A 24084-nucleotide genomic window follows, 5' to 3' on the forward strand; every position below is an offset into this window, starting at 1 on the left:
GGGAGGAATTCAAGTGTTTTGTGCACCAACAGCCACTAGATGGCACCCGAAGGAACAATTCAAGTGTTGCTTCTTCCGTTCATGTGCGCGTAGGCCGTTGGCGCTGACATTACTGTTACTCTGTTCCATCATTTTGATGGGCTGGGAACTAGCATGGTTATATTCTAATAATTGTGATCACCTTTTTTTATTGTTTGTAAAGTAGGTGTGGTTGGTTGGTTGGTTGGTTGGTTGGTTGGTTGGTTGGTTGGTTGGTTGGTTGGTTGTTTTGTGGTTTTATTATACCTCAGTGCCTTATTGTTATGCACACACCCCACTCTGCAGAGATTGGAGATAGAAACTAGACGTAACTGCAAAGTGTGTACACACTGGTATAGACCTATCTACTAACACCCCTCACTGACCTGTCCTCTGTTTGTCAAGTGATGCGCAATAGATAGTCTAGCTCTGCAGTTTTGCCCAGATGCCTGTCCCTTCTCCCTCTCCCCAAAAGCTTTAAACAAGAGATTTTGCCTTTGCTTTGTTAAACCCAGCCCGTGCTGGACAATGGTGGATGTTTGTGAGCAGCTTTTCTGAAATGCTGACAGGGCCGCTGTGTTAATCTGCAGGGGTTAGATGCCATTCTCTGTATGTGCCCAGGCTTACGCCGTGCCCGGTGGCGAGTCTGCGGTGGGATATACAGGAGCTGGGGAACTGTCCGACATAGGAGAGAAAAGACTGTGTGTAAAATGTGTGACTGTTTCAAGCAGATATTTGGGGTTTCCTGGTCTCCGTCGTCTTCATATGGTAAGTGTATGGATGGATGTCAGTCTTAGGTTCCAGCGTAGTACCTTTATTCTCATAGATTAGGTGTATGTGGCAGTTCCGTATAGCACGGACACTTATCCAAGTCCTCTAGTGGGGATGTGGGTCGGTCATTGACTTATCATCCAGTTGGCTGGACAGAATATGGTCATGATAATTCCTGTACCTCTCAGTGAGTACACCCTTACACCTGGCTGCTGAATTCTGTGTCTCTCCTTTGCATGTGAGTCTGAACTGCTGGTTAAATGGTCACATATAGTCCAGGGAGTGTGATTCAATCCAGCGTACAGGAGATCTACCCTGCTGAGGATGCTGGATATTAAAACTCCTATAGGTGGGGAGATGTCACTGTTAAATGTTTCATATATGATTACAGTATGGAGTACATGCAGAGAATGAGAAATGCTTTAGGAGAAAAGCCAGCGCAGCTGTCACGTTTGGGGTTGTGTCAGATATCCCCATTCAGAGTCACCTAATGTTGGTTTAAAGGCATCCGATTCATCTGGAGAGGGACTGGCATTTAGTTAGTACTACATAGAGGAGGCTGCACCTTGGTCAGTGACAAGCTGCCATATAATGATCCCTGTATCAGACACATTCATATTCTACATTTGTGTAACACTGACTGTCAGCTTTCCAGGGCAGGAATATCTTCTCGCTTACTGTATTCCGTTGTTTATGTGATCCCTATAAATTGTTTCTGAAATAAAATATGATTGACACTTACTTTTTCCGCTTTAGTGGGCTTTGCAGATTGTATTGAGAGAGTCTTGGTGTACCTGCTGGGGCATATACAAACAAAATGCTATGTACGTTTAAAGAAAAAAAAAAATACATAGAATCCATATTGTATACTGTTTATATTTTTGAAGAAATGGTTCATGCCGCCTTTCCCTCTTCTGTGGATTATAAGGATGGTTGTGTTCCATTTGCTAAAAAATATAGAATAATTGGATTACATTTGTCACTGGAAAGCGGAATAATAACAATTTAACTAATGCAAAGGGCACCATATAATGCATTTCTTTTAGAACAGATGTATTCATATGCCTTGCGCATACATACAGCAACTGCACGCTCCCCATGCAACTGCACGCTCCCTACACAGCTAAACTCTCCCCATACAATTGTACACTCCCTTCACAACTGCACTTTCCCTATACAACTGCATGCTCTCTACACAACTGCATGCTCCCTACACAACTACACGCTCCCTGCACAACTGCACTCTCCCCATACAACTGCATGCTCCCTACACAACTAAACTCTCCCAATACAATTGTACACTCCCTACACAACTGCACTTTCCCTATACCACTGCATGCTCTCTACACACTTGCATGCTCCCTACACAATTACACGCTCCCTGCACAACTGCACTCTCCCCATACAACTGCATGCTCCCTACACAACTAAACTCTCCCCATACAATTGTACACTCCCTACACAACTGCACTTTCCCTATACCACTGCATGCTTCCTACACAACTGTACGCTCCCTGCACAACTGCACTCTCCTCATACAACTGTATGCTCGCTACACAACTGTACTCTACCTATACAATTGTACATTCCCTACATAATTGCAATCTCCCCATACAACTGTTCACTCCTTACACAACTGCACTCTCCTTATACAAATGTGCACTCCTTACACAACTGCACTCTCCCTATACAAGTATATGCTCCGTACACAACTGCACTGTCCCCATACAACTGTACGCTCCTTACACAACTGCACTCTCCTTATACAAGTATACGCTCCCTACCCAACTGCACTGTCCCCATACAACTGTACGCTCCTTACACAACTGCACTCTCCTTATCAAGTATACGCTCCCTACACAACTGCACTGTCCCCAAACAACTGCGCTCCTTACACAACTGCACTCTCCGTATACAATAATACCCTCCCCACACAACTGCACTGTCCCCATACAACTGTACGCTCCTTACACAACTGCACTCTCCCCATACAACTGTGCAGTCCCTACATAACTGCACACTACTCATACAACTGTACACTCCCTACACAACCCCACTCTCCTCATACAACTGTATGCTCCCTACACAACTGCACTCTCCCCATATAACTGTACACTCCCTACATAATTGCACTCTCCCTATACAACTGTATGCTCCCTACACAACTACACTCTCACTATATGGGATAAGTATACCGACAGCGGGTTCCCGGCCACCGGGTTGTTGGCAGCGGGGTGAGTGCTAGCAAGCTCCTTACGAGCACGCCGTGCTCTCCACGCTGCTGACATGGTGGCTCTCTGCGCTCGACGCAGGAATCATTCTCCCTCTATGGGTGTCGTGGACGTCTGGATTCTGTGGCGTCTGGATTCTAGCGGCGGTATTTCCCCACTAGTCAGGATTCCGGCATCGGCATTGTGACATCTGGGATCCCGACTAGCGGTATGGTGACCACTCCCCCCCCCCCCCCCCCCTATACAACTGTACAGTGAGTCCCTACATAACTGCACAACCATACAGTTCCTATGAAGAAATGCCCATTCCATGTCTGACAGCGGCATCCCGGCCGTGAGTATGCAAGCAGCGGGGCGAGCGCAAACAGTCCCCTTGCGGGCTCTCTACACTCGCCACACTGCAGCAGGGTTGTTGGCTTGCTACGTTCACCACATGTTCTATTCCCACACTATGGGTGAAATCCATGGTACTGAAGCAGTAGACAGAAATTTGAGTTTTGCCCCGTGCACCTCTTGGGATGTTTCAGCATCCCAACAAACCTAGGTGCTTTTTCTGACGGAACCGGCATCTACTGACAGCAGACAGTAGAGGCACACCTTTATGTAGTACAATTGAAGGACCACCTAGGTGCATTGGTGCAAAGCCAAGACATTCTGTGGTGCATATCAAGTGCGCTACATAAATTCCACTGACCAAATTCAGGAAGGAAGCTTTGTTTGTCTTACAGAGATTTCCCAATAAGGACTATACAAATGATAAGTGAAGTGTAATCATTTATACGCAAAGGAATGTTGCATTTTACAGCATTGTGCACATGTATTTATAATGACGGGCTGGGCCGCAACAAACTGCTGATGTGACTTTGTGCATAGGAAGGAAAGGGTGGGGGACCCCAATGAAGAGGAAGTCGAGCCTAAAAAATGTGACCTTTCTACCCATGTGGGTTAGTATTCCTCGATTTCTGGAGCAGGCTCTTTCCGTGTCACTGAGGGAGCTGGGGAATAAAGGCAGGAAGTGTAAACTCACTGACAGAAAAATGAGCTCAGATTTGGCGTCACCGGAGAGCAGCTCATTGAGGAATGGGTGGGGAACACTTGTCTCATCTGGAGAGTTCATTCTGCGGAGATGGCACCAGTTCTCCACTCCCTGTTATGTCACAAATTGATTTTTTTTTTTAATGGTACATACCAGCCACTAGGAGATTAGTACATCACGTCAGCAGTGATTCTGTGTCCTGCATCATGATAACAAGTCAATTGATATATTAAAATCAGTGTCACGACATGGGAACATATCATGTACAGTCACAGCACAGCTATGGTTATTAAATGACATTGGCCCCCATTCCGAGTTGATCGCTCGCTAGCTGCTTTTAGCAGCAGTGCAAACGCTAGGCCGCCGCCCTCTGGGAGTGTATCTTAGCATAGCAGAAGTGCAAACGAAAGGTTAGCAGAACTGCTCGTAAAAATTTTCATGCAGTTTCTGAGCAGCTCCAGACCTACTCCTACCTTGCGATCACTGCAGACAGTTTAGTTCCTGCTTTGACATCACAAACACGCCCTGCGTTCGGCCAGCCACTCCCCCGTTTCCCCAGGCGCGCCTGCGTTTTTACCTGACATGCCTGCGTTTTTTTAGCGCACTCCCGGAAAACGGTCAGTTACCACCCAGAAACACCCACTTCCTGTCAATCACTCACCGATCAACTGTGCGACAGAAAAGCGTTGCTCGCCCTTGTGTAAAACTGCATAGTTTTGTGTGAAAGTACTTCGCGCGTGCGTACTGCGGCCCGTACGCATGCGCAGAAATGCCGCTTTTTCACCTAATCGCTGCGACCGAAATTGGCTAGCGATCAACTCGGAATAAGGGCCATTGCGCAGCGTAAGTAATCAGACACTATTTTCATTGTATAACTTGCTGTATACTGATTCAAACAGAAGTGGACCTCCTGGGGCCCTAAGCAAGACACCGATTTGGGGCCCCCCTTCCTCAAACAATCCTCAGTGTACCCCACCACCAATTGTAGCAGACACGCCCTAACAACACACATATTCCGCAGCGCATTGCAGAGAACATTTGGCCATTCACATCGGTCCCTTCCCCAGTGGAGCTCTCTACCACATGTCCACACACTCACATTAATGCTAGGGTTAATTTTGTTGGGAGCCAATTAACCTATCACTATATTTTTGGATTGTGGGAGAAACCCATGCAAGTACGGGGAGAATATACAAACTCCACACAGTTAGGGCCATGGTGGGAATTGAACCCATGACTTCAGTGCTATGAGGCAGTAATGCTAACCATTACATCATCCATGCTACCCTTAAAATCACACTGTAGGCACGGCGCACAGGCAGGTCCAGGTAACGGGCACCTGGCCTCTATCTAGTCACTGACAGCCCGCCGGGAGTATTTAGCCAGCCCAGCATTCAGACATTTGTGGCGCAAATCTGAATGTCCTCCCGACTCCATGATCTGTCGGCGAGCCCCCTGGGACCCGCCGGGCACTTGCAGCTGCTTTACTTGCCTAGTTGTAAATCCGCCACTGCATGGTGGCGAATTTGCAAACTTCATTGTCAGACCTCATATAATGGAGTCACACTAAAGGCACTGATACAGTATATAATTAATACAGTCACTCTCTGAGGGGTGCAATAATTGATATTATAAGGGATGGGGGACCTGCCAATGGGGGATGAAGGACGTCCTACAATCCCCCACTCCTGCCTGATTTTAAGTTGAAGTAGGTGGATGTTATATAAAATTTTACAAATACTGTAATAAAGTACACTGGAAGACCCCATGTTGTTTTCTGTGCACATCCCGGCTCCTCTCTCTAAGCATCTGACATCATACACACGTGTTTCATGACTGGTCACATGCCCAATACTGCAGGACTGGAGACACAAAAATGCGCTGGAGCCAGCACCCAACAGCTGTCTAATTACTGGCAGACTGCCGGGAACATTCAGCCAACCCAGCTCCCGGACAATTTCGGTGAAGCTCGTTGTCCGCCGGAAGTGCCATTTATACAGCCTTTGTTGGCGGGACCCCTGGGACCAATAGGGCCCTAAGAGGCCGCTTTGGCTGCCTTGTGGTAAATCCTCCACTGGATGCAAACTAATTGCTGAGTGAATATTGCTGGTGTGTTTACTGCAAATTAAAATACAATGTTTGTATATATAACTCGCTCAGTGATTATTTCTGATGAAGCCTGAGGTAAGGAACAAGATATAGGGGCAGTGGCGCTGAGGGGATGGGGGAGTACTGGTGTCCCGTGCCGGTTGGAGGGGTACGGGTCTATAATCCAGGGACGTGCAGTCCCTCTCCTATCATACTCCCTGTCAGACTCCAGAGTTTTGACTATAAAAATGATTAGCATAATACAAAGAAGATATTTATACTTTATATGCTATAGACAAAACTCACCAAAATTACTGCACTCCCAGGAAATACAGGGAGAGGTGAGGCAACAACAGCTCAGCCTCACCTCTGATAGTCACACACTGCATGGAGCTGGGGAGGGGGGCATGGGGCCACCGGCAGCCAATAACACCACAGAGAAAGAGACAGGGAAGGCATGCCTCAGTGGGGGTGGGGAGGGGGGCATGCCTCACTGACGAAAGAGAGGGGATCGACCTTTCGACCTAGATCATGTCGACCTAAAGACCCTGTCGACCTACTTAAGGTCGACCCAAACACTGTCGACCTTATATACCACACCCAAACCATCGATTGATCCCTTCCAGATGGTTTTACACCATTGAGGTTATCCATCAATGGTGACCATCGATGGATAACCCACTGATGGCCATCCCTACAGTAACGAGCACTTCGTCACTATGCAGGGACTGGCACCTTCTGTGTAAGGGGTAGGTGATCTGTGCTAGGGGGAGATCTGTGTGAGAGGGATCTTCTCTGCTAGGGGGAGATCTGTGTGTGTATGTGTGGGGAGGGATCTTTTATGTTAAGGGGGAACTACTGTGATGGTGAGCAAATAGTTTATTCTGTTTTTTTTCTGTCCTGGGGGTGGGGGGGCTGTTGGGGATTTAGCCACTCCCCCTCCCTGGTACCTGGGCCTGTTTGAGATCTGCATAGGGGTACATTTAAAACAGCAAAGGTATAGCGGTATCTGGCAAACGGCTAACGCTATATCATTGCTGTTTTAAATGTTGGTGTCAGGCCCTCCGAGAAGCTACAGCTTTTACTACCTCCACGGAGGTTGTTAATTAATGGAACGACATTATAGATGAAGTAGTCGAATTCTACTATCGCGCTTGGCTCCGGAGTTAAGCCACATCATAAAAGCTGAGCTCAGAGACATTTGTATATTTGGAACTGTAACACAGACCTAGGGGTAAATTTAGTAAAACAGAGAATAACAGCCAATCAGATTGGGATTTAATTCAGACCTTATCGCTGATTATCAATCGACTGCGCATGCGTACAGATCATAGAGCACACATGCAAGGCCAAACTGCAAAAAAATCCAGCATCTTTTTATAATCGTTAGGCGAACGTAAGTAGATTGACAGGAAGCTGGTGTTTGTGGGTCGTAACTGGCTGTTTTCTGGAAGTGTCAAGAAAAACGCAGGCGTTCCCAAGCTTTTTCAGGGAGGGTGTGTGATATCAGCTCCGGCCCAGATCAGCCTGTTTTTATCGCAGTGTAGGAGTAGGTCCTGGCCCACGCACAGACTGCACAAACTGGAAAAGTCATTCAGTGGTGAGTGAGCTGCGAACGGATTTGCAGCTGATTGGGGTTCACAGAGATTTTTGCAAAGCAGACGTAAACTTGCACAGGGCGGTTTTTCACTCTGTCTGGTATCATCATGCAAAGGGAACCGCATACTACACACAGTACCAACTTTTCTCTATCGTCCTTGTGGATGCTGGGGTTCCTGAAAGGACCATGGGGAATAGCGGCTCCGCAGGAGACAGGGCACAAAAAGTAAAGCTTTCCGATCAGGTGGTGTGCACTGGCTCCTCCCCCTATGACCCTCCTCCAGACTCCAGTTAGATTTTTGTGCCCGGCCGAGAAGGGTGCAATCTAGGTGGCTCTCCTAAAGAGCTGCTTAGAGAAAGTTTAGCTTAGGTTTTTTATTTTACAGTGAGTCCTGCTGGCAACAGGATCACTGCAACGAGGGACTTAGGGGAGAAGGAGTGAACTCACCTGCGTGCAGGATGGATTGGCTTCTTGGCTACTGGACATCAGCTCCAGAGGGACGATCACAGGTACAGCCTGGATGGTCACCGGAGCCGCGCCGCCGGCCCCCTTGCAGATGCTGAAGTAAGAAGAGGTCCAGAATCGGCGGCTGAAGACTCCTGCAGTCTTCAAAAGGTAGCGCACAGCACTGCAGCTGTGCGCCATTTTCCTCTCAGCACACTTCACACGGCAGTCACTGAGGGTGCAGGGCGCTGGGAGGGGGGCGCCCTGGGAGGCAAATGAAAACCTTTTTTGGCGAAAAATACCTCACATATAGCCCCAGAGGCTATATGGAGATATTTAACCCCTGCCAAGATTCACTAAATAGCGGGAGACGAGCCCGCCGAAAAAGGGGCGGGGCCTATCTCCTCAGCACACAGCGCCATTTTCTCTCACAGAAAGCCTGGAGAGAAGGCTCCCAGGCTCTCCCCTGCACTGCACTACAGAAACAGGGTTAAAACAGAGAGGGGGGGCACTGATTTTGGCGATATTGAGATATATATAAAGATGCTATAAGGGAAAACACTTATATAAGGTTGTCCCTATATAATTATAGCGTTTTGGTGTGTGCTGGCAAACTCTCCCTCTGTCTCCCCAAAGGGCTAGTGGGTCCTGTCCTCTGTCAGAGCATTCCCGGTGTGTGTGCTGTGTGTCGGTACGTGTGTGTCGACATGTATGAGGACGATGTTGGTGAGGAGGCGGAGAAATTGCCTGTAATGGTGATGTCACTCTCTAGGGAGTCGACACCGGAATGGATGGCTTATTTAGGGAATTACGTGAGAATGTCAACACGCTGCAAGGTCGGTTGACGACGTGAGACGGCCGACAAACTATTAGTACCGGTCCAGGCGTCTCAGAAACACTGTCAGGGGCGTTAAAAACGTCCATTTACCTCAGTCGGTCGACACAGACACAGACACGGACACTGAATCCAGTGTCGGCGGTGAATAAACAAACGTATTTCTCATTAGGGCCACACGTTAAGGGCAATGAAGGAGGTGTTGCATATTTCTGATACTACAAGTGCCACAAAAAAGGGTATTATGTGGGAGTGAAAAAACTACCTGTAGTTTTTCCTGAATCAGATAAAATAAAATGAAGTGTGTGATGATGCGTGGGGTTACCCCGATAGCAAATATTGGCGTTATACCCTTTCCCGCCAGAAATTAGGGCGCGTTGGGAAACACCCCTTAGGGTGATAAGGCGCTCACACGCTTATCAAGTGGCGTTACCGTCTCCAGATACGGCCGCCCTCAAGGAGCCAGCTGATAGGAAGCTGGAAAGATATCCTAAAAAGTATATACACACATACGGTGGTTATACTGCGACCAGCGATCGCCATCAGCCTGGAGATGCAGTGCTGGGTTGGCTTGGTCGGATTCCCTGACTGAAAATATTTTATTCATATAGAGCATTTAATAGGATGCATTCTATATATATGTACGTGAGATGCACAGAGGGATATTTGCTCTCTGGCATCAAGATAAGTACGTTGTCCATATCACCCAGAAGATGTCATGGACACGACAGTGGTCAGGTGATACAGATCCCATACGGCACATGGAAGTATTGCCGTATAAAGGGAAGGAGTTAGTTGGGGTCGGTCCATCGGACCTGGGGACCACGGCAACAGCTGGGAAATCCAACCTTTTTACCCCAAGTTACATCTCAGCTGAAAAAGACACCGTCTTTTCAGCCTCAATCCTTCCTTTCCCATGAGGGCATGCAGGCAAAAGGCCAGTCATATCTGCCCAGACATAGAGGTAAGGGAAGTAGACTGCAGCAGGCAGCCCCTTCCCAGGAAAAGAAGCCCTCCACCGCGTCTGCCAAGTCCTCAGCATGACGCTGGGGCAATGCAAGCGGACTCAAGGTGGGGGGGTAGTTTCAAGAGTCTCAGCGCGCAGTGGGATCACTCGCAGGTTGACCCCTAGATAGTACAAGTATTATCCCAGGGGTACAGATTGGAGAGTCGAGACATCTTCTCCTCGCAGGTTTCTGGAGTCTGCTTTACCAACGGCTCCCTCCGACAGGGAGGCAGCATTGGAAAAAATTCACAAGCTGTATATCCAGCAGGTGATAATCAAAGTACCCCTCCTACAACAAGGAAAAGGGTATTATTTTTCCACACTATATTGTGGTACTGACGCCAGACGGCTTGGTGAGACATAGTCTAAACTGAAATCTTTGAACACTTACATAAAAGGTTCAAATCGAGATGGAGTCACTCAGAGCAGTGATAGCGAACCGGAAAAAAGGGGACTATATGGTGTCCCTGGACATCAAGGATTACCTCCATGTCCAAATTTGCCCTTCTCAACAAGGGTACCTCTGGTTCGTGGTACAGAACTGTCAATATCAGTTTCAGACGATGCCGTTTGAATTATCCACGGCACCCCGGGCCTTTTACCAAGGTAATGGCCGAAAAGATGTTTCTTCAAAGAAAAAAGGCATCTAAATTATCCCTTACTTGGACGATATCCTGAAAAGGGCAAGTTCCAGAGAACAGTTGGAGGTCGGAAGAGCACTATCTAAAGTAGTTCTACGACAGCACGACTGGATTCTAAATATTCCAAGAATCGCAGCTGTTTTCCGACGATACGTCTGCTGTTCCTAGGAATGATTCTGGGCATAGTCCAGAAAAAGGTGTTCCTCCGGGAGGAAAAAGCCAAGGAGTTATTCGACCTAGTCAGAAACCTCCTAAAACCAGGCCAAGTATCAGTGCATCAATGCACAGGAGTCCTGGGAAAAATGGTGGCTTCTTACGAAGCGATTCCATTCGGCAGATCTCAGGGGATTTGCTGGACGAATGGTCCGGATCGCATTTTCAGATGCATCAGCGGATAATCCTGTCTCCAAGGACAAGGGTGTCTCTTCTGTGGGGGCTGCAGAGTGCTCATCTTTTAGAGGGCAGCACACTCAGCATTCAGGACTGTGTTCTGGGGACCACGGATACCAGCCTGAGAGGCTGGGGAGTAGTCACACAGGGAAAAAATTTCCAAGGAAGTGTGGTCAAGTCTGGAGACTTCTCTCCACATGAATATACTGGAGCTAAGGGCAATTTACAATGCTCTGAGCCTAGGAAGACTCCTGCTTCAAAGTCAACCGGTGCTGATCCAGTAGGACATCATCATGGCGGTCGCCCACGTTATCAGACGGGGCGACACAAGAAGCAAGAGGGCAATGACAGCAAGGATTCTTCGCTGGGCGGAAAATCATGTGATAACACTGTCAGCAGTGTTCATTCCGGGAGTGGGCAACTGGGAAGATTTCCTCAGCATAAATGAATTCCACCCGGAAAAGTGGAAACTTAATCTGGAAGTTTCCACATGATTGTAAACCGTTGGGAAAGACCAAAGGTGGTTATGATGGCGTCCCACCTGAAGCGCCAGGTCAAGAGACACTCAGGCAATAGCTGGGACGCTCTGGTAACACCGTCGGTGTACCAGTCGGTGTATGTGTTCCATCCTCTGCTTTTCATACCCAATGTATTGAAAATGATAGGAAGGAGAGGAGTAAGAACTATACTCGTGGCTCCGGTTTGGCCAAGAAGGACTTGGTTCCCGGAACTTCAAGAGATACTAAGAAGGGTCTTGATTCGGCAAGAACCGTGTCTGTTCCGGGACTTACCGCAGCTGCGTTGACGCCAAGGCGGGTGAACGCCGGATCCTAAGGGAAAGAGGCATTCCGGAAGAGGTCATCCCTACCCTGGTCAGAGCCAGGAAGGAGGTGACCGCACAACATTATCACCACTTAGGTGAAAATATGTGCCAGGGTGTGAGTCCAGGAAGGCTCCACGGAAGAATTTCAACTAGGTTGATTTCTACATTTCCTGCAAACAGGAGTGTCTATGGGTCTCAAATTGGGTCCATTAAGGTTCAAATTTCGGCCTGTTGATTTTCTTCCAGAAAGAAATTGGCTTCAGTTCCTGAAGTCCAGAAGTTGTTAAGGGAGTACTGCATATACAGCCCCTTTGATGTCTCCAGTGGCACTGAGCGATCTCAACGTAGTTTTGGGATTCCTAAAAAATCACATTGGTTTAAACAACTCAAATCTGTGGATTTGATATATCTCACATGGAAAATGACCATGCTGTTGGTCCTGGCCTCGGCCAGGCGAGTGTCAGAATTGGCGGCTTTATCTCACAAAGCCATATCTGATTGTCCATTCGGACAGAGCAAAGCTGCGGACTCGTCCCCAGTTTCTCCTTAAGGTGGTGTCAGCGTTTCACCTGAACCAGCTTATTGTGGTACCTGCGGCTACTAGGGACTTGGAGGACTCCAAGTTGCTGGATGTTATCAGGGCCCTGAAAATATAGTTTCCAGGTTGGCTGGAGTCAGGAAATCTGACTTGCTGTTTATCCTGTATGCACCCAACAATGCTGGGTGCTTCTGCTTCTAAGCAGTCGATTGCTCGTGGGATTGGTAACACAATTCAACTTGCACATTCTGTGGCAGGCCTGCCACAGTCTAAATCTGTTAAGGCCCATTCCACAAGGAAGGTGGGCTCATCTTGGGCGGCTGCCCGAGGGGTCTCGGCATTACAACTTTGCCGAGCAGCTACGTGGTCGGGGGAGAACACGTTTGTAAAATTCTACAAATTTGATACCCTGGCAAAAGAGGACCTGGAGTTCTCTCATTCGGTGCTGCAGAGTCATCCGCACTCTCCCGCCCGTTTGGGAGCTTTGGTATAATCCCCATGGTCCTTTCAGGAACCCCAGCATCCACAAGGACGATAGAGAAAATAAGAATTTACTTACCGATAATTCTATTTCTCGGAGTCCGTAGTGGATGCTGGGCGCCCATCCCAAGTGCGGATTATCTGCAATACTTGTACATAGTTATTGCTAACTAAATCGGGTTATTGTTGTTGTGAGCCATCTTTTCAGAGGCTCCGCTGTTATCATACTGTTAACTGGGTTCAGATCACAGGTTGTACAGTGTGATTGGTGTGGCTGGTATGAGTCTTACCCGGGATTCAAAATTCCTCCCTTATTGTGTACGCTCGTCCGGGCACAGTACCTAACTGGAGTCTGGAGGAGGGTCATAGGGGGAGGAGCCAGTGCACACCACCTGATCGGAAAGCTTTACTTTTTGTGCCCTGTCTCCTGCGGAGCCGCTATTCCCCATGGTCCTTTCAGGAACCCCAGCATCCACTACGGACTCCGAGAAATAGAATTATCGGTAAGTAAATTCTTATTATTTACAAACTGCCACTAAAAAAACAATCATTACCCGCAAATAAGAGAAAAATAATAGCAATTAAAATGACAGATGAGACACGTAAGGAAAGAAAACCTTAACTGAAGTATTTACAATATTTAAGTCCAGTGGTTAAAGTGGGCCAGAACGGGGCGGAACTGCGTTCCGTCACCTCTAATTGCAGGCGGCGCCCGGCCACAGCATCAGGTCCCTGATCCATTGTAAAGGTGACAGCGGCCGCCAGCCAATCCCGGCTCGCGGACCGGCTGCAGCACCAATCGAAAGATGGGGCGGTTCTTTTTAAAATCTGGTGTGAGCCAATCACGGCTCGCAGGCCGCCAGCCAATGAGAATTAGCTGTCGGTCCGGGAGCCGTGAATGGCGCACAATCGGCGCCAGATTCCAAGTGCTTCCTCGCTTCTTTTCAACTAGTGGGTGCAAGGGGTGTGCTAGCTATGGGACAGCAGCCGCCCCCCACCAGCATCAGCACCAATCGTTTAGCGGCACCAGGTAGCTGGGGGACATTGGCAGCAATGAGGAGCTGTGCCCTTTCCGCTAGAGCAGCAGCACCGACCCAGTCAGTGGCACCATGGAGCCAGGTGGTGGCAGCAGCAGCAACGGGAAGTAATGACGGTAAGATGTCCTTTGTTGTGGTGGTGCCCTTTGTTGTGGCTGCCTGTAGTCACTCCCCTGGGAAGGTGGTAGTAGTCACAGTGTGCCCTGGCCACAGGGTTGTGTGTGTATACATATATGTATGGTATGTATATGTATGAGAGTCAGTGTATGTATATATGAGAGGCAATGTGTGGATGGATGGATGAGAGAGTGAATGTACAGTATGTATATATGATAGACAGGGGTGTATCTAGGTGTCCGAGCACCCCTGGCAAAGTAAAGGACTGACGCCCTCCCACCCCAATAGTACCCCCAATTCAAATTACACCACACAGTAGTGTCCCTTACTCACATTACAGCACACAGTAATGTCCATTATTCACGTTATGCTACACAGTAGTACTCCTTATATACATTATGACACATGCTAGAGCCCCTTATTAACATTATGCTACACAGTAGTAACCCTTATAGACATTATGCCATGTTAGAGCCCATTGCACGCATTACACCACAGTACAGCAGACCCCTTATACACTTTGTGCTGGGTAGAGCACTTTATACACACTGCGCCAGGTAGAGACCCTTATACACACTGCGCCAGGTAGAGACCCTTATACACACTGCGCCAGGTAGAGACCCTTATACACACTGCGCCAGGTAGAGACCCTTATACACACTGCGCCAGGTAGCCCCTTCTACACATTTACAGGTAGGGCCCCTTATACACACTGTGCTAGGTAGCCCCTTATACACACTGCGCCAGGTTGCCCATTATACACACTGCAACAGGTAGCCCATTATACACACTGCAACAGGGTAGCCCCTTATACACACTGCAACAGGTAGCCCAGGAACTGTGGCCGCTGCCAGCTTTGTGTGTTGCCGGGCGTCATTGCGGGGGAAGGCACACACAGGTACTGCCTCTAAAAATGTACCCCCTGCTCACGGGCGGCACCACCAGGCAGTGCCCCTGGCGAGAGCCATCCTGGCCAATAGGAAGATACGCCCCTGATAATAGAGGCAGTGTATGGTATATGTATGTGTCTATGTATGTATGATGGCCCTCATTCCGAGTTGTTCGCTCGCAAGCTGCTTTTAGCAGCTTTGCACACGCTAAGCCTCCGCCTACTGGGAGTGAATCTTAGCATAGTAAAATTGCGAACGAAAGATTAGCAGAATTGCGAATAGACACTTCTTAGCAGTTTCTGAGTAGCTCCAAACTTACTCGGCAACTGCGATCAGTTCAGTCAGTTTCGTTCCTAGTTTGACGTCACAAACACACCCAGCGTTCGCCCAGACACTCCCCCGTTTCTTCAGACACTCCCGCGTTTTTCCCAGAAACGGCAGCGTTTTTTCACACACACCCATAAAACGGCCAGTTTCCGCCCAGAAACACCCACTTCCTGTCAATCACATTACGATCACCAGAACGAAGAAAAAACCCTGTAATGCCGTGAGTAAAATACCTAACTGCATAGTAAATTTACTTGGCGCAGTCGCAGTGCGAACATTGCGCATGCGCAATTAGCGGAAAATCGCTGCAATGCGAAGAAAATTACCGAGCGAACAACTCGGAATGACCACCGATGCTAGGTAAGCAGCACATTTCAATGTGTAATGTATGTGGTAATGTGTGTTGGCCCCTTATTGCTAGTGACCTGCTGCTACTACTGCACCTAGGTCGGCTGGGCTATGTCGGTGATCTGTGATGTCCTATATATATATATATATATATATATATATATATATAGCAGCAAAAGTAAGCGGCACTCTTGGGTCTTATTCATATAAATCAACAGGTCATCTTCCTGGAAGTTATAGCACCGTTTCGATTTATTTATCGTCGTCAGGCATTTGAAATAACGATTGAAATAAATCGAAACGTTGCTATAACTTCCAGGATGATGACCTGTTGATTTATATGAATAAGACCCATGAGTGTCGCTTACTTTTGCTGCTATACATACCTATATGTTTAAGAAGGCCTGTGTGTCTAACCCTGGGTGTGGGTAGGAGCTCTCATTGGGTTACTGGTAGGTCTATCACACCCAGTCCACAACTGATTGGGTGAGAAACGCCCTCCCACATAGGTTACATCCAATGGGAGGCTCTGCCCTTTGGCTGCTGTGTGTTCCCAGAGCAGCATTAAGAATGGGGCTGCAACTCCAGGCCTATACCCCAAAATAGGCCTACTGCATCCGTAGCATACCCTCCAACAATTTACACATAAAAATCAGTACAAATTCGAAAAGTGGGCAACGTCACGCCCCTTTTCCTATACTTTCAGTGGAAGTTTGGAGAGCCAAAAATTAGTACAGACCATAAAAAAAAGATACTGTACCTGCCAAAAAGGTACACTTGGAGGGTATGCCACTCTATCTGCAGCAAGTCTCTGCGCTGTAGATAGGGGGGGGGGGGGAAATCGGTTTACTGCAGCTAGGGAGGCCAATCCCGGGCCGTTTTTTCAATCCCGGGATTCGGGATTGAAAAACGGTCAATCCCGGGATTGCAGTAGGGATCAGAGAAAGTTGTAGGGAGCAGCGCTGGAGGGAGGGTGTAGGTAGCGGTGCGGGAGGTAGGGAGGGTGTAGGTAGCGGTGCGGGAGGTAGGGAGGGTGTAGGTAGCGGTGCGGGAGGTAGGGAGGGTGTAGGTAGCGGTGAGGGAGGTAGAGAGGGTGTAGGTAGCGGTGCGGGAGGTAGGGAGGGTGTAGGTAGCGGTGCGGGAGGTAGGGAGGGTGTAGGTAGCGGTGCGGGAGGAAGGAAGAGTGTAAGTAGCGGTGCGGGACTCAGGAGGGAGGGTGTAGGTCGCGGCAGGGAGGGTTGGTAGCGGCGCGGGAGGGAGGAAGGCTGTATAGGGAGCACTGACTGCACGGAGGGAGAGAGGGTGGGTGTAAGTAATAGTACTTACTATTAGACGGGCGGCAACCATTAACACACTGAACGCGGCGGCATTTCAAATGAAGCGCCGGCCGCCAGCCAACCAGAGCTGGCGGACCGGCAGCCAATCAGGGAAGCGGCCGCAGCAGTCGCTCCTGATTGGCTGCCGCTGCAGCTTCGATTGGCTGCCGGTCCGCCAGCTCTGATTGGCCGCGTTCAACTTGTTCATGGCTGCCGCCCGCCTAATATTAGTAAGTACTATTACTTACACAACCACCCTCCCTCCGCTGCGCATGCGCAGTATAATCCCGTGAATCCCGGGATTGGATGCTCCAATCCCGGGATTCAAATCCCGGCATTTTTGGGGCCAAATCCCGGGATCCCGCCGATCCCGGGATTGGCCTCGCTAACTGCAGCGTCCTATGTCCTGCTGCCAGTCCGCCTGCCCCCTCCGCCATCTAAAATCCCCACTCTCTAGCCGCGGCGCAGGTGGAACAAAAGCTGCTGCGGCCACCTGCACAGTGTATGAAAGCGGCGCAGCGGAAGGCTTTCATGGCCCTCCCTGCGCCGCATACTGTCGGAGCCCCTGAGCGTCCTCTGCACATGATAGAGTGGGTGATATTGTGGAGGGTAATGTCTGGACGCTGAATCAATGTAAAAGGTGACAGTGCAGTGCAGTGGGTGTGCAGTGTCACTGACACTGCATAGCACTCTCACCTTTTACATTGATTCAGCGAGTCAGTCACTTCTGCCAGCCAGTCACTATTGTTAGTGCCGGTGTCCCTAGGCACCGCATTACAGAGAAGTAGACGCACTAAATAAACTACAGCTCCGAGCAGCCCTTAGCGCCAAAGCATTCCAGCGCTAAGAGCTGCTGGGAGCTGTAGTTTATTGAGTGCCTCTACCCTTTAATGCGGCGCGTTGGGACACTGGTGCTAACAATAGTGACTGGCTGCTGTGCGAGTCTCCGGAAGAGCCACTGCCAAAGGGAGGATAGCAGCTTAGCTGCTTCCAGGAGGAGAAGCAGGTGAAGTATTACCCGCCCCTCCCCCACTCGCAGTACCTCCGGCCCCCATCTGCGGCACCCCCACATACCCCCTCCACCACCCGTGGTGGCTTCGGGCCCCCTCTCTAACCCGCAGCTCCCCCGCACCCACCACCTCCCCAACCAGAGCACCTACTAGGTAAATCAGGCCCTGCGTGCACTGTTCACGCCATTGCAGGCAACCCGGACCCCCTCTCCCACCTGCAGCACCACCGCCCCCACCCCTCCCCCACCCGTGGCACCCCTGCATCCGCTCCTCCCCCACCCACAGTGGCTCCGGACCCCCTCCCCCACCCGCGGCACCCACGCACCCGCCCCTCCCTCACCCGCGGAACCTCCGCACCAGCACCTCCCGAATCCGCGGAACCCCCGCAACCGCCTCTCCCCCACCCGCGGGACCCCCTCCACCATCTGCGTCTCCCCTGCACCCTGCACTTCCCCAACCACAGCACCTACTAGGTGATTAATCCGGCCCTGTGTGCTCTGTTCACGCTGTTGCAAGGGGCTACGACCCCTTAACCATTGCACGCCCTTTGTCCATTTAATATTTAACCACTCACACAATTATGATTGGAGGTAATACTCCATATAATAAAAATAAGGGAGTGCAAGCCCCTCACGACGGTGTGAATAGCGCCCGTAGGGCGCGATGAATCACCTAGTTTATATATAATCTCCCACTTGTTACATCCAGTCTATTTGTACAGAGCAGCCACTTTACTTTTGCCTGTTCACACTTGTTACAAACACAGTTATGTTTGTTTATAATCATGACTACTTTAAAAGTATGTGTGTGTGCTAGTGCAGTGCAGTGTAACCCTGTGTGTGTGTGTTGGTGCAGTGCTGTGTAACCCTCCGTTTTCTGGAAAATGTGTGGTGTAACCCTATGTGTGTGATGCTGCAGTGTGGTGTAATCCTGGGTGTGTTGGTGCAGTACAGTGTAACCCTGTTATGTGCTGGTACAGTGTGGTGTAACCCTGTTGTGTACTGGTGCAGTGCAGTGTAACCCTATTGTGTGCTGGTGCAGTGCAGCATAACCCTGTGTGTGCTGGTTCAGTGTGGTGTAATCCAATGTGTGTATGCTGGTGCAGTGTGGAGAAGGGAAGGAGAAATGATGATGATGAGGACAGATGAGGAATGAGGAGGGGATCTACCATGGTTTAAGGGGCTCTTCTATGGCGCAGTGTTTATAAGCAGCTCATCTGTAGTGTAACATGAATAAAGGATACTACTATGCGGCAAACTTGTATAAGGGGCTCTTCTGTGGCGTAATGTGTTTAAGTGGCTCTACTGTGATGTAACATTTATAAGGGGCACTACTGTTGGTGTAAACTGTACAAGGGGCACTTCTGTGGTGTAATGTGTAAAAGCAGCTCTACTGTGATGTAACATGTGTAAGGGGTACTACTGTGTGGCATAACATGTATAAGGGGCTCTTCAGTGGCATAATATGTATAAGTGGCACTAATACTGTATGTTGTGACATGTATAAGGGATACTACTGTGTGGCATTATTTTGAATTGGTGGCACTTGTGTGTGGCCATGCCCCTTCCTTGTGTGGCCACACACCCTTCTGTGGCACACGCGCTAAGCGGGAGGGGTTGCGGGCGAGGTGAGTTCCCCCACCTCTACGGGACCACTTTAAGCCCTGGTAAAATCAGATTGCAAGCTTTATGGGATAGGACACTTCCTTATTCCAGTTGATAAGTTTCTTTCTATTAATGAGACCAGTCTTTTACACTGAAAGACAATTAGCTCTTTGGTACAGGGTGCTCTATTACTCCAGCAAATTGGAAACTTGTACTATGATATTCTGAAAGATGAACCATGGTGCTCAGGGTATATTTCCAATGCGCTGCCACTTTCCGGGGCTTCAGGCCACGGGATTTAAAAAAAGAAATAACCAGGCATGTTTTGCATTCAATTATTTCTTAGATCGTCCTTCAAATGGATAACGTCCGTCCAAATGGATAACGCGCTCATTGGACAAGATTATGAGTCTAGCATCCTGTGACGGAATCTGGATGGAAGATAGACAGTAAATAGATATTCAATAGGTTGACACCAGATGGTCGTCAGGGTCAAAAGGTCAACAGGGTCAAAGGGTTTACTTGCAAATTGTCCACACACAATAAGGTTGACACATAGTATTCATTTTTCATGATTTTTAAAGTTCGGGTTAGGCACTTGGGGGAGGGGTATACTGCCAGATGGGACTGTTAGGGTTAGTCACTTAGCAAGGGTTAGGATTAGACTGCGGAAGGGGGCGGTTAGGGGTAAGCTCTAGGGGGAGGGTTAGGCACTTGGGGGAGGATAAGAGTTAGGACCAGAGGGGACTGCTAGGGTTCGGCACTTAGCGATGGTTAGGGTTTGACCATACCTCACAACTGTTCCGATTTTCGTGGGACAGTCTCGTTGTTTTGGGGCTGTCCTCCCTGTCCCACCCACGGGCAACAGTGTCCTGCAGTGATGGGGGGTACAGTTGGGAGGCTCCTGTTACTTGCTGGCTGCTCTACTTAGTGCAGAGCAGAGTGAATAGACGCTGTGCACATGCACATACAGTGCCTATTCACGGAGACAGAGGGACTGGGGCATGCCAGCAGCTCACAGGGACGTGCAGTGAGCTAAATAGCTCAGGAGGCACTGGATAGTACCAGAGCCAAATTCACATGCAAAGGGTACGTATTGGCATTATGCACAGGGGTAGCAGTATATACTGCTGGAAATCTGGTGGGTTTTGATCAGAGATGTACAGAAAAGATAAGCAGGTGAGGCACTGCCTCACCTGCCATAGACTTTTTACTGCACAGTTTTGACTATAAAAATTATTAGAATAATGCAAAGAAGATATTTCAAACATATTCTCTTCTATTTTTCATATACTTTATACAGTACAAACTCTGGCACAAATGTTAGTATGACAGGAAAGGCTCTGCCTCACCCCACTGCACGTCACTGGCTCACAGAGTGCTGGCCTTGCCCCCACAGTTCCAAAAATGGGAAGCGTGGCTCGCAATCGCTGCATGCCCGTGAACCCACGGCCCTTTCTATAGGCCACACCCCTTTTCGGGCGGGCACGGCTATGCTGAGCGAGGGATTCCCTCTTTGTGAGGTCCCAATGTTGGGAATTATGGGTTAGACTGAGGAAGCGGGCGGTTAGGGGTAAGCACTAGAGGTAGGCACTAGGGAGAGGGTTAGGTGTAGGCACTAGGGCAGGGGTGGGGAACCTTTTTTCTACCGAGGGCCATTTGGATATTTATAAAATCCTTCGGGGGCCATACAAAAATTTTCAACTTAAAAAATGACCCTGCCCCCAGTAGGTCTGCCCCTTAGAGTTACTGTGTGTGCGCGCCTCCGGCGCGCACGCGCCAAAAAATGGGTGTGGCCAGTTAAAATGGGACGTGATACACATATGCCCCCAATACTGCGGTGCCAGATCCACAATTGCCCCCACAGTGCCAGGTATACAAATGCCCCTCACAGTGCCAGGTATACAGATGCCCCTCACAGTGCCAGGTATACAGATGCCCCCACAGTGCCAGGTATACAAATGCCCCTCACAGTGCCAGGTATACAAATACCCCCCACAGTGCCAGGTATACAGATGCCCCCACAGTGCCAGGTATACAGATGCCCCCACAGTGCCAGGTATACAAATGCCCCTCACAGTGCCAGGTATACAAATACCCCCCACAGTGCCAGGTATACAAATGCCCCTCACAGTGCCAGGTATACAAATGCCCCTCACAGTGCCAGGTATACAAATGCCCCCCACAGTGCCAGGTATACAAATACCCCCCACAGTGCCAGGTATACAGCCCCCACAGTGCCAGGTATACAGATTCCCCCACAGTGCCAGGTATACAAATGCCCCCCACAGTGCCAGGTATACAAATACCCCCCACAGTGCCAGGTATACAGCCCCCACAGTGCCAGGTATACAGATTCCCCCACAGTGCCAGGTATACAAATGCCCCCCACAGTGCCAGGTATACAAATGCCCCCCACAGTGCCAGGTATACAAATACCCCCCACAGTGCCAGGTATACAAATACCCCCCACAGTGCCAGGTATACAAATGCCCTCCCCTCTCCCCTCCGTGCAGCTTACCGTGGACGCGACGGAGGAGAGCAAGGCTGTCGGGTGAAAGCGGCGGCGTGTAGTACTTCAAATCAGCCGCCGGTTCGAGAGCCAATCAGAGCTCGCGGACCGGCAGCCGCGGTTCCTGATTGGCTGCCGGTCCGCGAGCTCTGATTGGCTCACGGACCGGCGGCTGGTTTGAAGTACTACACGCCGCTGGTCCCATTCTACAGCCGCGCTCTCCTCCGTCTCCCTGCTCTGACAGCTGAGACACGCTGCCGCCCGACTGAGCGGCAGCGTGTCTCACTGACACAACCTGGTGGGCCGGACCAAACGGCTTCGCGGGCCGTATACGGCCCGCGGGCCGGAGGTTCCCCACCCCTGCACTAGGGGAAGGGTTAGGATTAGGGTTTAAATAAAAAAAAGTGACAGCCGTTTATGTGTCTCCCATTTTCATATTGACCTTTTGACCATATCGACCTAAATCCATGTCGACCATTTAACTGTTGACCTATTGACTTCGACCATCTGGTGTGTCAACCTACTGACTGTCTATCTAGATACTGTCAATCTTTTGATCCACACCTTCGTGTGACATCCGTAGACTGGGCCCTGCTCCATGTGTAATGTCTATCACAGAAGTTGTACTGTAGTTCTTTCCTTGGCCATTATCATTACTGTGTCTGATATAGCTTAACTTCATGTTTTTTGCTCCCTTCAATGTTTGGTATAACACTTGTGCAGGAAACGTGGCAGATCCTGGACTGTGTGGCCAGTAGGTATGATAAGATTTACAGACTTATTTACCTTGGCCCTCATTCCGAGTTGTTCGCTCGTTCTTTTTCATCGCATCGCAGTGAAAATCCGCTTAGTACGCATGCGCAATGTTCGCACTGCGACTGCGCCAAGTAACTTTACTATGAAGAAAGTAATTTTACTCACGGCTTTTTCTTCGCTCCGGCGATCGTAATGTGATTGACAGGAAATGGGTGTTACTGGGCGGAAACACGGCGTTTCAGGGGCGTGTGGCTGAAAACGCTACCGTTTCCGGAAAAAACGCAGGAGTGGCCGGGGAAACGGTGGGAGTGCCTGGGCGAACGCTGGGTGTGTTTGTGACGTCAACCAGGAACGACAAGCAGTGAAATGATCGCACAGGCAGAGTAAGTCTGGAGCTACTCAGAAACTGCTAAGTAGTTAGTAATCGCAATATTGCGAATACATCGGTCGCAATTTTAAGAAGCTAAGATTCACTCCCAGTAGGCGTAGACTAAGCGTGTGTAACTCTGCTAAATTCGCCTTGCGACCGATCAACTCGGAATGAGGGCCCTTGTAAAGAGCACAAGTGAAGTTCTTACTCATAGCAACCAATCAGATTGTAGCTATCATTCTAGAGAAGATAGATGACAGCTAAAATCTGGTTGGTTGCTATGGGCAACACCTCCACTTCTCCGCCTTAGAAGACTTGATAACTCTCCCTCTTAGAACCATTACATGCAGTGCCTGTAGGACTGCATTCTCTGTGCGCGGAGTTAGGGTTACGTGCTGCTCTAGATCACTCCCCCATCGGTTGTGGTGCTGGGAACCATACACACATACATATATATTTACAGAGAGTATGCATCCTGGAGGGAAGTAGCTCCTCATTCCCCGTGCAGATAAGCCAGCAGGAAGTTGCTGTGTCCCACTGATAGAGGACAAAGTTTGTATAGTGACACCGCTCAGAGCCCAACACTGCACACACGCTGCTGCTTCCTGGCAATCACTGAATACACAGTTACTGAAATCACATAGCCATCAGCGTGCCAACAGTTGCATCGTATTGCATTATCTCTGCAGTGTTATATGCCTAATAGAGAACGATTCACCATGGAAGTTTTTTACCTTTCTGTATAGTACTTATTTTGTTCCTTTTACACCAAATATACTCTATTTCTCTAACGTCCTAAGTGGATGCTGGGACTCCGTAAGGACCATGGGGAATAGCGGCTCCGCAGGAGACAGGGCACAAAATAAAAGCTTGAGATATCAGGTGGTGTGCACTGG

The 24084-nt window shown here is 49.3% G+C and overlaps 1 long non-coding RNA gene across 1 annotated transcript in view; it reads right to left on the reverse strand.

Annotated features, from left to right (window-relative positions):
• The window catches only part of LOC134947846 (uncharacterized), a 64832-nt gene extending 41086 nt beyond the window's left edge, over window positions 1-23746 (reverse strand). Inside the window, exons 1-3 of the long non-coding RNA XR_010182813.1 lie at window positions 23650-23746; window positions 4210-4255; window positions 1532-1736 (exon numbers count right to left, since the gene is read on the reverse strand). This is a non-coding gene — a long non-coding RNA (uncharacterized LOC134947846). The remainder of the gene's footprint in view (window positions 1-1531; window positions 1737-4209; window positions 4256-23649) is intronic.
• Between the last annotated feature and the right edge of the window lie 338 nt (window positions 23747-24084).

Source organism: Pseudophryne corroboree, chromosome 8 (assembly GCF_028390025.1).
Source record: "Pseudophryne corroboree isolate aPseCor3 chromosome 8, aPseCor3.hap2, whole genome shotgun sequence".
Taxonomy (NCBI): domain Eukaryota; kingdom Metazoa; phylum Chordata; class Amphibia; order Anura; family Myobatrachidae; genus Pseudophryne; species Pseudophryne corroboree.